Source organism: Dasypus novemcinctus, chromosome 1, assembly GCF_030445035.2.
Source record: "Dasypus novemcinctus isolate mDasNov1 chromosome 1, mDasNov1.1.hap2, whole genome shotgun sequence".
Taxonomy (NCBI): Eukaryota; Metazoa; Chordata; class Mammalia; order Cingulata; family Dasypodidae; genus Dasypus; species Dasypus novemcinctus.
The window spans coordinates 130,786,732-130,802,887 of record NC_080673.1 but is presented as its reverse complement, the minus strand read 5'-3'; the positions used below and the strand labels follow the sequence as shown (position 1 = coordinate 130,802,887).

The window sequence follows — 16,156 nt, the reverse complement described above, 5'->3', positions numbered from 1 at the left end:
TGAGACTGTAGGGCTATACAGAGTTTAACCACATGATGTCTGGCAAGCTTCCTAGGTTTAAACTCTGGCTCCTGGCCTTGGACAAATTACTTAATCTTCTGTGTCCTTATTTTCCCTCATCTATAAAATGGGAATAAAATAGGTTCTACCACACACATTTCCTGTTAAGGTTAAAAGGCTTCAAACAGTATCTGGCAAGAAGTAAATGCTCAGGAAATGGTTTTATTTTGCTATGTATACCAAGGCAGTGTTTGCCGCATGGAAACAAGTCAAAGAATCTAGGGTGGTGGTGGAGGGAACTTGCTTATTCTCTATAGTCACTGATGTATTTCATGGGAAAGAAAGTAAATTGTTGTCACTTTTTTTTTATTCTCCCAGTAACCCTGTGAAGTTAGTTTTACTTTTATCTTCATTTTGCAATTTTGGAAATTATGGTAGAGAGAGATTTAGGGTCTTTCTGAGGCCACATGCTTCCGAAATTGTTGTAAGGACTACAGACTTTAGGGCATTGGGCAGGAAAAGGCTTTAATGGGAGCATTTTGCCTCTCAGTGAAGTGAGAAGAGTCCAAAGGTGAATGGGGAAATTAAGCCACAGCCCCTTCCTTGGGAATTCCTGCCAGGGACGTAGACTGAGAGTAGAACATTCAAGAGAGAACACACATGACCATACCTGGCTGGTGTCAAAGGAATGGCATTCCCTGAGGTAAAATTGACATCTTTAAATAAAAAACTATTAAACAACTGCTATGAAACAAAACGGTGTGAACAGGTAGTGGAAGGAGGGAGAGATAAAGCCATGATTAACAAGACATGATTCATGCCATGGAAAAGCTTGCAGCAGCAGTGAACGTTCCAAAGAATTGCAAATTTTTATTTTTGAAAGCCCAGTATATCAGTAAGGATCCCAAGAGGAAAGAGAAAGACACTCAAACTGGGATAATGGGAACTAATTACAGAGGTGAGGCTGGGTACAGAGAACCATAAAGGTTAGGAGGAGCAGGGCTACCCTCAGCCATCCTGGACTGGATTTGTGAAAGGAAGGAGCAGTAACCAGAACCCAGAAGGAGACGGTCCTGTAGAACAGACCACATGGAGAGGGGCAGTAACCTTTGACTGAGGGACCACCACTAACCCAAAGTTAACCTCCTCAGGGAATGAATGGAGGAAATATCCTTCCTTTACTCTCCCCCTTGCCACTCATCTGCTGCCAAATTCCCCTTTGGCCAATCCAACCAGAAACCAAGGACAAGGGAACTCATTGATATAGCCCATACAGGCCTGTCTCTTGACGGCTCATCAAAGAGCAAAGTAGAGAAGGTAGGAGAGTGGATCTGAAGGGGCAAAAGGAAGAAATCTGGCAAACCCAATTCAAGTCTCAGTTCCTCAGTGCAGCCTTCATGGAATTCTTTGGTAGAAGGTGGGTCCATCTCCCCATTAATGCTCTATTTATACCCCAGGCCAAGACTTAACAACTTCATACAGATGAGTAGCATCTGTCTCTATCTCCATCATACTCCCAGTTTCCAGCTCCTTGATGCTTTCCCTGCTCCCAGTGTGCAAGTAACATCTCTAGCATAGAGTGGGTACCTGGAGCAGAGTGGATGTTGACTTTGACTCAGTATCTAAAGGACTGTCACAAAGTACAGACTTGCACTGCTCCCTGCCCCCTCCCCCCATCTCTACTCTCTTTCCCCTTTGAGGTCTTCACCACCATCTGTTTATACTAATTTTCAGCTTTCTAACCTTCTGCCTCCTCCAAGATACTCTAGACATGGTAGATTAATATTCCCAAGCACAAATTCTGAGCTTGGCATGCAAGAATCTCCATCATTTGACACAGCCTCCTGCCTTCCACACATACCTTGGTTCCATGGGCTAGATTATTGATTTTATTCCTGTTCCAACAGCCTGGCTTATTTTTAGATGATATGTCTTGATTTCATCAATTCTAAACCGACAAGGTCAAGAGGCAGACCTGGTTCATAAATCTTTATAGCTCTATGGAATATTACACACAGTAGGAGCTCCAGAGTAAAGGACTGAAGGAATGACTGAATGATTGTAGAAAAGAAATATGGCAAGTTAGAAGGAGAGCACTGAGCACGGGTGAGTGTTTTAGTTCCCTGCACAGCTCGAGTAAATTCCATAAAATATGTCAACTTAAAACAGTGGGAATCTATTAGCTCATGGTTTTGAGGCTAAAAGAAAGTCCAAATCATGGCATCATCAAGGCAATGCTTTCTCCCTGAAGACTGTAGCATTCTAGGGGTTGACTGCCAGTGATCCTTTATTGCTCTGTCACATAGTAAGGCAAATAGCTAAGTCTCCTGGTCTCCTCTTTTTCTTCCAGTTTCCATTTCAGCTTCTTGTTTCCTGTGGCTTTCTCTCTCTCATGTCTGAATTCATTCCATATATAATAGATTCCAGTCAAGGATTAATACCCATCCTATTTGGGCTGGGCCACACATGCCCTAACTGAAGTAACCTCATCATAAAGTCCCACTTACAGTGGGTTCACACCCTAGTCTACTTGACAGGGTTATGGTACCAGCTGTTTGGTCAAGCAAACTTTGGACTTACTGTTATTCTGAGGATAGTTCATGGATTTAAATCATTAATTGGATGATTGCATCTATGACTGATTACATCTACAATCAACAAAGGAGATTGCCTTCAGCAATGAGAGAAGTGTCATTTAATCAGTTGGAGGCCTTAAAGGAAGAACTGATGATTTCAGCAGCCAGAAAGAAGAATTTCTATCTCTATTTCAGCTAGCCACCTTCTCCTGCGTAATTAATTAAAACCTTCACTGGTGTTCCCAACTTGCCACTTGCCCTAAGAAATAGGGATTTGCCAATCCCCATGGTCATGTGAGCTAATTACTGTAATAAATCTCATAATATATATCCTGTAGATTCTGTTTCCCTAGAATACCCTGACTAATAATGCAAGTGTACATTTCATAAACCAAAGAGGACTTTTCCCTTAGGATCTCTAGTGGTTTGACTCTATGCACTCCATAAAAACATGTTCTAAAACTTAATCCATTCCTATGGGTGTGGATCCATTATAAATACAATCTCTTCAAGAGGTTACCTCAATTAAGGTATGGACCAAAGGAATCAGGTTGGACTTTAATCCAGATTACTGGTATCCTTTATGAGCAGAGTGAAAGTCAGCAGAGAAAAAGCCAGAGGTAGCAACCTGAAGCTGAAAGTCAGTGGAACTCAGAAGAAAAGGGAGAAGCCAGGAAAGGCTTTTATGGGCATTGTCAAGTGACAGAAAAGCCAAGGACCAAGGATTGCCAGCAGCCAGCCTCAGAATGACAAAGTCTTCTGGGAGAAAGCATCATCTTGATGACACCTTGATTTTGGACTTCTCCTAGCTTCAGAACCATGTACCAGTAAATTCCCATTGTTTAAATCAGCCCATTGCATGATATTTGCTTTGGCAGCCAGGAAACTAAAAGAGGTTCTACTAAATCAAAAATTTATATTGTGCATCTACCAAGATTTTATGTTTGACGCAAAGAAACATAAGATCTGTCCGCTGTGATTTTTGTAATTTAATTGAAGAGAAAAGGCACAAACATTAAGTAACTCTTAAAACCACTCAGTTACCAATATGAGAATGAACCAAGATAAATGGGTGGCTCCCAAAGACAATGTGATAACAATATGCTCTTTTCAAAGGTGAAGAAACTATGTCCCAGAGTTTGAAATACCTTGCCCAAGGTCACACCACTCAGTGGCAGAGCTCGACCCAGAGCCCAGACCCCTAAACTACAATCAAATTCTCTTTTCATTATGTAGCACTGCTACACTGCTCCTTTATTAGCCCAGCAGACCAACCAATACCCTGTGAAAATGAGCTCGCTGATCACTATTTTGGGATGTTTTTGTTTAGAGATTCTTGTCTTGCCTTTAGCAGTGGCAGTAATACCTCACTTTTATATAGCAGTTTGTTATCATTTCTGTGGGTTCACAGAGCATCTTTCTATTATCCATATAAGGACTCAACAAATATTTTGGCATAGTCACCAATGAATAATTCTGTAAGAAGTTAAATTCTATGAGAGTTAAATTTGACTAGAGGGATGAAGAAAAGTTCCATGTCAGAGGGAGCATGTGACCTGAATTGTGAGAGATGAAGGGAATATGGGCATGAGGAAGAGAGGGTAAGAGAGATGTAGCAGAGGAGTGCTGTGTGCAAAGGTAGGGAACCAGTAGACGGTGGTTATTCTGCAGCCTTTGGTGTGGGACCCACATGGTTGGGAACCCAGCCCTCCCACTTATAGGTTATAAGTACTGAACATGCTTCTGTTGAGGAATCTAATGCCCTCTACATTGCCATGTAGTTTACATCCCCAGCCCTTAGAACAGAGCCTGGCATATGGTACACCCTCAATAATATTTGTTGAATAAATGAAGGAAAGAGTTGATCAACACCAGACAAGTTATTTAATCTCTCTGAGCATTGATCTTCTCATAAGTAAAATGGGGTACAGATAGTACTTACAGGATTGTTGTAAGGTTTAGTTGAAAAAATGAATTTACAGCATAATGGCTGTTGAGCAATGACTCAGTCGATGTCTGAAGTGGTTGTTATTTTACTATTACTTACTGTTATTTTTATTTTTACTGTTATTTTTGCTGGGTTTATTATTGTTATTATATTTATCACAATGAACATTGCCCACCATCTTCAACAACATTTATTGAGCTTCTATTATGAGCCAAGCATCTGGCTAGGAACTGGGGAGAAAGCATAAATAAGATAGTCACTGTGCTTATGGAGTTTACAATATAGCATGTACACAGCAAAACAAGGCTATGTGAAGAAAGACACTTGCATATGAAGACACTGAAGATGAAGAAGGAAAGATAATTTCAGAAGTCCTATGTAGCAGGAAGAGATGATTAGCTTTACTTGCCAGGCCATTAATAGTCACCAAAGGTTTTTTGATCAGGAGGACAACATGCCCAGAATTATCTTTAAAGAGTGTTCAACTGGTAGGAATATGCATGGTATGTTGGAGGGCATTCAGGACTGGAAACATGTAGACCAGTTAAGAGACCTGATTTCTGGTTTGTCAGTGTCACTGATAGGCCATGTCACTTAACTCCTCTGACTTTAAGTGCTCTTAGCTGTGAACTGAATTCAAGAGACATAATCTTTCAGGTCCTTTAGGCTTATCATACTGTGATAATTGTTTATTAAATTTATCCTGTGCAGAAGAAATGATATTTGTAGAATATGATGCTTACTGAGAATATGCATGTTCCAAAAATTAGGCTTATAATGTTCCTTATAAGCCTTATAATGTTCCAGTAAGGTGAGCAATGCAGTGCCTGTTCTACTGGTAATGAAACAGGCCCAGAAAGATTAAGCAACTTACTCAAGTTTTCACTTGAGAGATCAGGCCAGGATTCAAATTCAGTTCTTCTGACCTTAAGGTAACTGTTCCTTCCAGTATGCCTTCTGTACCTGAATTAGAAGAAGTTAGAAGTGGGTGGATGGGGATGACCTTTAGAACTGCTGTGGAAATAAACTACATGGGATGTTGTCAAATCCTGCATGTTGTTAGAGATGGTTATAAGACATGGAGCTGCTTATGGGAGGAGGAGGTGGTGGTAGTAGCCATTTGTATTAGTCAGCCAAAGGGGTGCTGAGGCAAAATACCAGAAATGGGTTGGTTTTTATAAAGGGTATTTATTTGGGGTAGGAGCTTACAGATACCAGGCCATAAAGCATAAGTTACTTCCCTCACCAAAGTCTATTTGGAACAAGATGGCTGCTGACATCTGTGAGGGCTCAGGCTTCCTGGTTTCCTACGTTCCTGGAGCTTGCTTTACTCTGGCTTCAAGGTTCCTTCCTTCCTGGGGATGGCTTCTCTTTCCTCTGTGTGCTGAACTCCCAGGGCTCCAATTTTAAGTCTTCGGCATCAAACTCCAACATGAAAAGCCCTCAACTCTGTTCTTCGCCATGCCTTTTATCTGTGAGTCCCCAAAAGGGGTGGGGATTCAACGCCCTAATCATAACCCAATCTTGTCCAGGTACATATCAGATTACAAGTATAATCCAATATTTTTTTGGAATTCATCAGTTATATCAAACTACTACACTCCAACCTCTGAATTCCAAAAAGTCATTACAATATTCAAAAAAGCCTTAAATCAGTTACAATGCAAGTACTAAATCATATCATAATCAATTTAAAGAAATACAGTTTGTCTTGGGGCAAAGTCCTGTATAGACCTCTGAAACTTACAAAAAATTTATCTGTTTCCAGTACACAAATCAACAGACATACGATAAACATTTTCATTACAATAAGGAGAAACTGGGAGGGAAACATGAGTCACGGGTCCTCTACAGTTCAGTAAATCTGCAGAGCATCCTCCATTCAATTTCAAAGTCTGAGAGTCATTCTTAAGAAGATGGTTTCTTCTCGTGGTTCCATATGGGGACCCACCCTTACCATGGTCTTACCCAATGGCCATTTTCTTGGTTCCACCCTCATCAAGCATTTGGGCATCAACCAAGCTTGAGACCTCTCCCTCCAAGATTGTTTGGGTGACTGCCACACCTTACCCAATCTTTGGGTTAGAGTCTTAGCCCCCCTGGCACAGTGATGTGAAGACAACATTCCCCCTAACCTTTGGCATACAGGTTCAACCCTCTTGAGCAACGAGTTGACAACCTGACCTTCCCTAACCTTTGGGGGACAAGCCCGCCCCTCTCAGAACTATAGGGTGCTGACCTTAACTGCCCTAATCCTGGGGAATGTGCTCCACTCTCGCCCTTCAACATCCACCCCCTTCAACTGCTGGGGCAAACTCACCCTCTCTGTACATATGGGTGGGGTTCCTCACATATTTTCATTTTCTCCATATCACCTTTCATTATGTTTGGAGAGTTTCTGTCTCCATGGAATGATCTCTTTTCAAATAATTTCACCAAATGCTTCCCTGAGGCAGTGGGATGTGGCTTGATAGCATTGATGTGTCTATGGCTCATTGGGAAAATTGATTGGAATATATGCTTGATTCCATATCCCTTACCCTAATCTTCTAACTCTAAAAAGCATGTCTTCTTGGTTACAAAATAACTGATCAGGGAGTGAGAATGGATTGGTACCAACCCATCATCTTTATTGGAAAAGGGTCTCTAAATCCATCCCTGAGATGTTAGACTGGGAATAATGTATTAGGAGATACTAAATTGATATGGTCCTTACCACATCTTGTTTCTTAGGTATTAGAAAAGAAAAATATTGATAAAAAAGAGAAACCTTTTTATTTAACACTCTTTCGCTTTCATGGTCAGACTCATGGCCTTCAGGCTCCTAGGCCCAAATAGGAAGGTGAACTTAGATAAAATCATAAAATCTCAGTCCATAGAAGTAGCCTTCAAACACAATTTGTCGTATTTTCATTTGGAGAAATTATGAGGTCATTTTAAAAGCAGGCTGTAGGAAACCAAGAATGTTACTAACAGTACAACCTTTAGCATCATTGCCCAGTTCAAATCTCACCAGTGCTATTTGCTTGGTGAGAAACTTGGGTGAGTTTATTCATAATGGGGCATCCCATTTTCCTCATATATAAAATGAGGATAAGAATAATATTGTATTGCCTTATAGGATTCTCATTAGGATTAACCCAGTCAAGTATGCAAAGTGCCCCTTACCTAGTAAGCACTAAATAATGTTAGCTATTATTATTATTATGGTTGAGTCTCTAATTCTCAGAGTGGCTATCAACAAGAGTGTTGATTCTTCCTGTCTTTGGCTTATAATGCTTAACTTGAGAAAACAGAATGCTCATAAAACACTGTAAGACTTCCAAAGGAATTATCATTATTAGGCAGTAAAGATCCAATTAAGCACACACCTGTGTACAGCACAGTACAGAAAAGAAAAATCCAAAAAGTGTGAAGGCGAAAAATAACTACATTCACATTTGAAATAGTAATACTTGCATAAAATTGGAAAATGCAAAGGAAAGGGTTAAAGTGTTCAAACAACTAGAGATTTCTAGACTTAGAGAAAAGAAATATTGGGAGGCGGGATGTTAAAAAAGCTGAGCTGTAGGATTTAGCCCAGACCCTACTTGCCCATAAGGGTAGAGAATTAAGAGCTAGAAGTTGCTCTCTTCCCTTAACTTGCATGGAAGTCTGGAAACCGTTTTTCTTTTCAACAGTTTTAACTCTAAAACCTTGGAGGACTGAGTCTAAGAGAAATGAATACTTGGTAAATGCAGTATCTAAAAACGGGTCCTACCTGACCTTGGTGATTAATTACACAGAGGCAAGGCTAAATTTACCTAATGGTTCCTTGTAGATCCCTAAGTCCTTGAGGCTGCAGTAATTATACTGATGTCACTGTCCTTGACCAAGGTGTTGGGACAGGGGACCTGACACTCAGACACTCTGCTCCCCATCTGTGTTCCATGATAAAAATGACAAATTTGCACACAGCTTGGCAAACAGGGTTAAGACTCTGCCTGAGGCTCTCAGTAGTTCTCCCCTTCCTTCTTGCTTATTTCCTCTGAACCAAAAAAATACAAGTGTGGGAAGTCTTACTTTCTAAGGCTGGTGGGCCCTGAAGGATTCTGAGGCTTCACCTGGCAGTCTAGATGACTATAAAAAGGGTATATGCTAACATTTCCTGTTTATCCCCCTTCCCCCAACATTGTTTCATCCATGATCATGCCTCATTTTCATCGGTAAATAAAGGGATTGAGGAAAAGGTAGAAAAAAAACAAAAAAAAAAAACCTTTTCATTCTCTGTTTGAGGAGATAAAAGACAGCTCATGAGCAAGACAGCGGCATGCTTCTACAATACGTCATTGACCCACTCTAGATGGAATTCACAAAGAGAACACCTAGGAGTTGACATTCCTCATCTGTCCTTTAATGTTAAAAGTCAGCGTCTGTGAAGGACTGACTTCTCAGCCTATGTATACCTTCTTCCTGCCCAGTGCCATGTAGCTAGTTGTCCCAAACTGGAAAATCCCTGCTGAATTCTTGTTGATGTTTCATTGTTAATTGCATTACGGATACTTGAATAGAAGGGCATTTGGGGATTTTTTCTCTTCATCTGACTTGACACCTGCTATCTATGCTCTTAAGTCAAAGAATCAGGTGACCTGACTTGATAGAGTTGACCCACTCACATTTACAGATCAGAATTTTCAAGAGTTCTCTTTATCTAGGGCCAGTAATAAATGTGATTCTTCCTTTTCTTCAGTTACTCTTCAGAAATCTTTCCAACCCTGCCCCCATAGGGGTCAGGGAAAAGGAATGGCTGATTCAGATCTGAGATTCCACTCTTGTGCCACATTTTCTCCACGTTGGCCTTCACCCAGAGGCAGTATTCATGGTGCCTTCCTAGTCTATGGAGCAGCACTGGGTGTTGTTGATACTGAAATGGTCAGCCCTGACTCTCTGCCCTCTGTGACTCTGAGGGCTCTTCCAGTGGCTTTGAGGGCAGCCAACTGATCTTCAGCCAAGCCTCTCATCTGCCAACCCCAGCTGTGAATTTGCTTTCCTGGGAGCACTTTCCTAAAAAGTATAGTTTACGTATATACACAGGCAAGATGATGAACCTTTTCCATTCTTATAGTTGTGCTTTTGTTTAATGTGGATTTGAAAAAAAAAATTAAATAGCAGCTCAAATTTGTGATCCCATAGCTATTATTGCTTAGGATGAGGCTATCAGATATATTAAAGAAAAATGATTTGATATGAAGACAAATATTAAGAAAATAATAGTGTAGGGGATATACTAACATAGCAAAAAAGACATGACAGTAGAATGGAGATGTCTGAATTTTGGAAATATTGCCCTGAAGTAGAGACTGAGATATTGTCCTGTTCATTATCTCAGCCACTGCACTTAAAGGGTTTTCATTTGTTGTGAGACAAAGGAAGAGAGAATTTAGAAGAATCCAAACCAGAATTCAAGAGTTCTGAATTCTAGTCCCAGCTCTGCGGCTGAGGGACTCTGAGTTCAACTAAACCTCTAAACTTCTGTAACCTTCCATTTTATCATATGTAACATGCAGGGGTTAGACTGGATGAGCCTTCCTAGAAGGTGCTTTCAACAATGAAATTACATTATCCCATTGGTCATGACCTGTCTGAAAAGAGAAAAAAGCAATGAGATCTGCACTGTTACTAACACCTAGGTTGGCTCAAATTCTCTGTTGGGTTCAAGGTTCCCTTCTGGCTTCTGTGTTATGGGTGAGAGTCACTGGGAGTTGGAGACCTTTGCATTACAGTTCCTACTGGACAAAGCATTTTGAATGCATTGTTTATTTTGTAAAAGCAAGCTGGGAGGTAGCAAGTATTTCATCAGAGTTTGGCCCATAATAAACAGTAAACATCAGCTGTGTGAATGAATGGACTGCCATGTTATAGGTGGAGCTGTGAGTCCAGATAAGGCCGCAGAGGCAGGGAGGGGTGAAGTGACTTGCCCAAGACTGTTCAACTAATGCATATCTAAAGCCTGTCCGCATACTTGGGTCTTCTGATCATATGAAGTGGAAAAACATAGGTTTTGAGTATCCAGTCCCAACGTTTGAATACCATTCTGCCAACTAATCACTTGAGTAGGATTTTATTTGGTTTGGTTTTCTTTAGAATTTTAAGTGTGTTTTTGTTTGTTTTTATATTAGAGAAGTTGTACATTTACAGAAAAAATCATGCATAAAATACAGAGTTCCCTTATACCCCCTCCCATTATTAATACCTTGCATTAGTGTGGTTTATTTGTTACAACTGATGAAAAAATATTATTATAATTGTACTATTGATTGTAGTCCATGGTTTACATTAGGGTTCCCTTTTTGTGTTGTACAGTCCTATGTTTTATTTTGTTTTCAAATGTTATTCTAGTAACATATATACAACCTAAAATTTCCTCTTTTACCCACATTCAAATATATAATTCACTGCTGTTAATTACATTCACAATGTTGTGCTACCATCACCACAATCCATTGCTAAAACGTTTCCATCACTCCAAAGAGAAACTCTATACAATTTAAGCATTAACTCTCCATTACCTATACCCAGCCCCTGGTAACCTAGCTTCTGATTTCTGACTCTATAAATTTATTTATTCTAATTGTTGTGCCTACATTTGCTAAACTTCAAAATAGAGATACCTACCCAGCTCTGCCTAGCTCAGTGCTGGGCACAGTGTAGCTGAAGTAAATGGTGACTGCTAAGATTTTAATTGTCAGGATTGTTTTCTCCTACTGTTTTTACTACTGCTCTGTGCACAATACTATAGATGCCCCCTTGAGAACTGTTGTTAAGCCAAGAGTGAATTCAGAACTGTCTGTAAGGAGAACATTCAACTGTGGGGATTACAAATTCACCTGGAGGAATTCTCATTCTCTATAGATTTCCTTTGGCCTGAGGAGCACCCTGAGGCCAACTGAATGGGAGGAATGTTTCCAGAGATTGGCCTTGGGCTGCTGGGTGGTAATTGGCTTGTTTTAATGTGGAAGCTTATGTACACACAGACTGCTCTGTACTATGGGAAAGGGGGATGAGGAACATGTTTGCTATTCTTAGAGACCCAGGTGTCAAGGGAGAGCTTATTTCTGGTGACTTAAACAAATATTTAAAATAAACTCCACATGGAAAAGAATCCTCAATTGTGTTGGAAAAGATTGTAATTGTAAGTGAAGTGAAAAAACTTTAAAACCATGGTAACCAGGAACCTTCCAGACTTGTATGCCCTGGTCTGCATTAATCGAAAGCCTGTGCTCCGTGCTTCCCTCAAGCATAGCTGATGCATGAGACAGAGAAACAAAGGAAGAGAAAAGGAGCACTTGGCTTGGACAAGTGAAAATCCTTTATTAGCGCAACAGAGATTCATGTTTGTGTTAATATCCACATATTGATATCTATATCATATCTACACTTTAACCTATATATTTTAGATAGAAAAATGCTTTTAGATGAATGTAATATGAGCCTCCAAATCAGGTCTTCTGATCACGTGATGTAGAAAAGCACAGGTTTAAGAGATCCCATCCCAAAGTTGGAATCCCAATTCTTCCCACTAACCAACTCTGCCCACCAACTAGCTTTTAGATAAGAGTATAGAGCAAGAGATAAGAGATCTGATTGTGATAATATTTGGCTAATTTTGAATAAGTTTACCTCTGCTGCTCTGTGTGAAGAAATGACTAGGCAGTGATTTAATGATTTGAAGAGTTGGGGGACAGTGGGGAAGACTAACTTACAGATATAAGCTTAGGTTAAGTGTTAATTTAAACTCTTCTGTATCATATATATTGCATGTAAGCTGTATGCCTTATAAAGGAATCTTATTTCTGTATCATTACTGTTTATAAAGTTGAGTTTGAGAAGAAATTAAAGATATTTTATGAATTACTTATTTCTTATAAATAATGAAGTATAATTCTTATAAATAATGAAGTATAATTCTTACAAATAATGAAGTATAAGCCATGCCTGGCTTTAAGGGGACTCGCAGTCTAGTAAGCAGGCTGCACTTGCTCATGTGGAAACCATTAGTATAACAGTGTATTTCATACATTTATCTTGCATGTATAGGCAAAAATAGCCACAGTTACCTATGGCAGTATTAGTTCTGTATTAGAATAAATTTCGTAATGGTACTAAAGAAAGTAAAAGAGCAGCATCTAGAAAAAGAGTGTTCAAGATGGTGTGTGTCATCAGGGAAGATTTGAAAGGATTCGGACTTGAGAACGTTCTTGTACATCACGGCGCCTAATCAAAACACCTCATTGGTCCCAGTTCCCCACACTGCCAAGCTCAAAATGTCATATCTGGCTTTCAGAGTTCTCCATGATTTGGCCCTGAGTACCCAACCATTTTCCTGGTCCTTATTAATTTCCATTATACCCTATACCTTATATACAAAATCTGTATATAGACTTTGGTCTTAGTTTTATCACTTCTGTAAATTGTGTGACATTGGCTAAGTCATTCAGTCAATCACTCAGTATTGTAGTCTCCTAATCTATCAAGTGAAGGGACTGGGCTAATTGAAGATCCCAGTAATTCCCCTCTTTTGTGCTGGTTTACAGAGCACTTCATCTCATTTGATCCCCCAAACAGCTGTATGAGATAGAGAGGACAAGGATTATCCCTCCCATTTTTCAGATAAGGAGATCAGTAGAGGTGCTTCTTTCTCCATGCCCACTGCTAACCCTTCAAGCCTGGGAATGTTCAGTGTCTCTTCCCTTCCTGCTGCTTCATGTGCTGGGCCTTTACTGCTCTCTGTCCAAGCCCTGCCCATCCATCCTCCAAGGAACAGCATCATCATTCCCATCTCTTCCAGGACTGTTCCAGCAGTTGTCTGAAATACAGTGTTTAGTGCCACCCACCTGCCTACTTACCTGCCTGCCTCTTTGTCAAACCCTGCAGAATTGGTTGTGGTTTCTGGGGCCTGACACTTGTCCCTGGAGCTGGGTGGTAAAACTTCAGAGCCGATGTTTTTACTCAGCATCCCACAAGGTAGCCTAATTCAGGGAGAGCCCATGGTGCTCATTCAGAAAAGGCTTTTGGGGTTGATTTGGGGGAAGAGGGAGGAGACAGGCTTACCTTGGATAGGGCAAGAAGAACAGGAGTGAAATCCAAACAGCATCCAGGGCTAGAGGGCAAAGGGACTTTCAGTAATGGTAAAATTAGGATCTGCCTAGGTGGGGTAGTATCTAGGAACTGAAGTTTTCTTTTTCACTTTTTTCTCCCCATCTCACAACCCCCTACCTCCACAAAGCAAACTGCAGTTGCCATTTACCCTTAGTCATTTAATACCTTGTAGTACAGTATTTGACAGCATCATCAGCAGTTATTTTGGACCACACCAGCTAGAAACCAATTACATGAAACTTCTTAGATTGTTGTTCTGTAACTGTCATTTGCTTCTAACAAACCATCCTCCCAATTAATATGAATTATTGAATGTTGAACTCACAAGAGGACCCAAACCATACAGCCCTAAGTTAGGCTCTGATTCCTGGGCAGACATCAGGAAGCAGACAGAGGGTATGGTAGGGGAGCAGTTTTTCTCTAAAAGTGGGCTCAGATCTAATACATAAAGCCTTGAGCAATAGGAGAAATTCGTGAGTAGAGCAGGGACTCTGGAATCTGCTTTTGAATCACACAGTTCTGCTAATTACCAGGCATGTGACTTTGGGCCCTTAACTTTGTGTGCCTCAGTTTCCTCATCTGCAAAATGGCCATAACAAGAATACTCTCCTTTTGGAGTTCTCATGAGGATAAAATGAATTGAAATAGGTAAAGCTCTTAGAATAGCCCCTGGCACCACAGTAACAGGCAAGTATTAGATACTGTTAATTTTATTGTTGTTTGTTTATATTATTATCATTGTTATTTAGAGGAAGGAGATGTGATCTGAAAGTATTCCTACAGAGATGGAGGAGTCTTTTCCTAAGGTAATAAATAGAGATTCAGGTATACACACAGAGTTCTGTCAAGCCCTTACCCCACCAGTCACCCACCTCCTTCCTCAGACACATACATAAGCACATACTTTTAAAGAGAAAGAATTTATTGAGACAGAATATTCCTTTCCTCTTCATAACCTTAACTGAAGGAGCCTCTGCTGGCTCTGAAGTAGCCACCTGCTCTTCTTCCCCATTTCTTATCTAATCTCTGGACCAGGAAGAAGAAAGAAGAGATCAAGAACATTGAAAAACACTCAAGATGTTTTTTAAAGACGCTCCTCAAAAGAGATCGGATGTGCACACACAGGAGCAGGAACTTGGTCTTATGTACTTATGCATATTCTAAACAAGTTGACTTTTCAGTTTTCAGGGAGAATGTAGGATCATACATGGATGGGGAAAGACACAATTTTTATTCACCCCTGGAAATGTTCCACCATCACCTTTTCCACCCCCCAGCTCTCTCAAAGCAGTAATAATTTTGAAAGAGTCTAGTGAAGTTCTTTCTTTCAGAGGTTGTTCAGGTTCACCTTATCACGTAATAATATTTTTATTTTGGATACAATCACAAATATTTCTGCCAAAGGGATGAAATGAAATGATTCTTTCATGTATAAAGGGAAGAAAAAAGAAAATCCCTCAATGAGAAAACGCTCCAGAAAATATGAAATTTGGGAATGTTGCTAAGCCCAGGAAGACAGGAGGGCAGGTATAGGTGAGGAGAACGCAGCTCTGAGACAAGCAGAATCCCTCCTGAGCTTGAAAAGACCTCCTTTGTTCCTGAAGGACCTGTAGATGTATGATTAAAGAGGAGACCGGAAAGAGGAGAATGTGTCTGTGGCATGAGAGGCAGGCTGTAGAAAGAGAGAGACACCCGTTAAAATGTTGCTACAGTTCATTCCAGGACAACCACCAGGTGCAGAACAGTCTCAAAGCAGAGGAACTGATGACCTCTAGGGAAACCTCCTTCCTGGAGCAGGGAAGGGAAGGTTGGAGTTGTGGCTAACTGGGTCTGTACCAGCATGGTCTCCTGGGAGTTTGCTCTGGCTGTATTCTCAGACAGTTTGCTATTCCTGAAATAGCTTTCCTCCAGCTAAGCAACTTGGTCATCCATGGGGACTGGCAAGCATCATGTGGAGGGCAAGGGGCTGAGGTGGTAGGACCATAGAGGGAGAGACGTAGGAGTAGGAACTCAGGTAAGACATGCAGCCAGAGATTCAAAGATGAATAGGAGAGCTTGCTGCTCAGGAACTTTCTCAGCACGGTGATTGGCACATGCAAGTGTCAGAAAATGACAGGTATTTTTATTCAGCAATGTTGCCTTTATTCATTCAGCATTAAATAAATGAGATCCCTACCCACTATATACTAGAGACTGCCTGGTGCTAAGAGTGTGGGAAGAAGGGGTAGGAGATGCGCATTACCGTGGCTACAGTCTGCCTACAGAAACTCAGTCACAGCACAGAACCTCTGAAAGTAGTTATGAAGAGCTGGGAACACATAGCAACACTGTAATTTGATTGGGGGAAGTCAAGAAAAGTTTCTCAGAGGGGTTGTTGTTTCAGTTAGGTCATGAAGGATGAGTAGGTGTTGGCCACGTAAGAAAAGTGCCAGGGAAATAACCAAGATTTTAATGGCTGAAAATCCAAAACCTTTCAAACACTTGTTCAATCACT

The 16,156-nt window shown here is 40.6% G+C and overlaps 1 protein-coding gene across 3 annotated transcripts in view; it reads left to right on the top strand.

The window, feature by feature from the left end:
* The window catches only part of PARM1 (prostate androgen-regulated mucin-like protein 1), a 109,392-nt gene that overhangs the window by 72,973 nt on the left and 20,263 nt on the right, over nucleotides 1–16,156 (top strand). The window lies entirely within an intron of this gene.